The 2173-nt window shown below is 27.8% G+C and overlaps 1 protein-coding gene across 2 annotated transcripts in view; it reads left to right on the forward strand.

Annotated features, from left to right (window-relative positions):
• Window positions 1-2173, forward strand: part of LOC105450278 (sodium/hydrogen exchanger 9B1-like) — a 9932-nt gene that overhangs the window by 4484 nt on the left and 3275 nt on the right. The gene's annotated exons all lie outside the window — the stretch shown is intronic.

Consider the following 2173-nt stretch of genomic DNA (forward strand, 5'->3'; position numbering starts at 1 on the left):
AATATAAGTATAATAAATAATACTATTATATGTGAATAAATTACAATAAAATATTATTAGTAATACAAAACAGTGAAGAAGTGTCAGTGTTTATTTATAAATAAATAGAAAAATAGATTAAAAACGGTGCGGAATAATAAATATAAGTATAATAAATAATACTATTATAAGTGAATAAATTACAATAAAAATTATTAGTAATAATATTCACTTATAATAGTATTATTTATTATACCAGGATGAGGAAACTCGGAAGGGTCTGGAATACCTTATAGGGGTGGATTTAACTGATCACCTCCTATGCACTCACACCCGACGATGAACAGAAATAGAGAATGAGGATGAGGGAAGAGAAGTGAAGGATGAGGATGAGAGAAGAGAAGTGAAGAATGAGGATGAGGAAAGAGAAGTGGAGAATGAGGACACGCCACCATTTCTCCCCTGAATATGCCCAGAAGGGGATAAAACAGAAGAGCCCGCAAGAACACAATGCACTTTTGTTAAAACAAAGAACAACCTTTAAAACGAAAGATTTATCTTGAGATGACGTTAATTGCAAATAGAAAGAATAATCTAATAATTAAGATTACTATATATACTATGTTCATTCTTTTAAATCTACACTTAAGAAATTTTTTTTAAATATAAATAATATACAGACTAATTTTCATATATCGATTCCAATTGACGCTGATTTATTTAAACTGTTTAAAACAAATAATTTCTAACCATGTAATATTTATCGTTTCCTATTTTAATAATTAATTTCTTTTCGAATGTTATAAATACTATTGTTCAAAATTATAAACAATAAAAGTAGTAAAATAATAAAAATTTTATTCGTTTTACGCACATTAACAAAATAAGAATTATACTTGTTAATTGAATTAACCGGAGTTTGGAAAAATAAAGAATGCCAGGATCGTGGATTCAATAAATAATTAACATTTAACAAAAGAATTAACAAATTATTATTTATTATTAAGAATTAATTTTTTAAATTAATTTTTAACAATTAATCAGTTGTGAATTAATTAATTCTTAATAATTAATTAAATTAGTTAAATAAGATTAAAATTAAATTAATTAAATAAGAAATTAATTGTTAAGAATTAATTTCACAACTGATTAATTGTTAAAAATTAATTTAAAAAATTAATTCTTAATAATAAATGATAATTAGTTAATTCTTTTGTTCATTTAATGCTATTAAAAATATGTATTTTTATTAGTCAGAGACCAATCCAGCTCGAAGAGACGGTACGTATGCGGTGAGCTAGCAGTGAGCTTAAAGCTAACGCACCTCGTGATGAGCTTTAAGGTGAGCTTAAGCTTCGTGTACAAAGCATTGGCCACGTTCAGCAGACAGTCCCGATCAGTGAGCGCTCAGTGATTCTTTGTTACGATTGGTTTATTCACTCAGATCCAGCGAATCACTGTAAGGGCTCACTGATCTGCTTTGTCTGCTGAACGTGGCCATACTTGAAGCCGCTACCGTGTCTCCTGATCATTCTTTTGATTTTATAAAGATGAAATAGAAGTCTTTAGTACTTTTAGTATTTAGTCCCAAAGAAGGGATTTTAATTTCGTTTTCTTCCATACAAATCTATTTTATTTTATATAACCCTTTACTTTTAAACATTTCTATACTTTTTTATATCTCATTTTCTTTATTATTCTATCTTTTCTCGCATTCTTTGTCTTTTCTTCACTTTATTTACCTAAAATCCTAACTTAAATCTTTCATCTTTAGTATTTTCAAAAATTTTCTTACCTTAGCAATCTAAGCCTTTTCCATACTTATTCTATATATTACTGTACCTATATTCTCTATACAACTTCTCTTCTTTTCTTAGTTTCTTTCTACATTTTTCTTGACATATTCCTACATCTATTTCTATTCTTTTATATTTTTTTTCTTTTATTTGTTTGATTTATTTCTCACGACTAAAATACTTCCAAATGAAATCAAGATGCTATCATGTTGCTGTCAACCGTTGCAGCAATAGATTTCGACAAACTAGGGACAAGGTGCTTCCTCACTATATGTGAAATCTTGCCCTCATGTTAATTTTAATTTTGATTATAACAAGTTGATAGCATCTTGATGACATCCTTTTGTTATACGCAACGAATGTACGTATGATAGCAACATAGATCGGAAGAGCACACG

The sequence above is a fragment of the Wasmannia auropunctata genome, unplaced genomic scaffold, assembly GCF_000956235.1.
Source record: "Wasmannia auropunctata unplaced genomic scaffold, wasmannia.A_1.0 LD336064.1, whole genome shotgun sequence".
Lineage (NCBI taxonomy): Eukaryota > Metazoa > Arthropoda > Insecta > Hymenoptera > Formicidae > Wasmannia > Wasmannia auropunctata.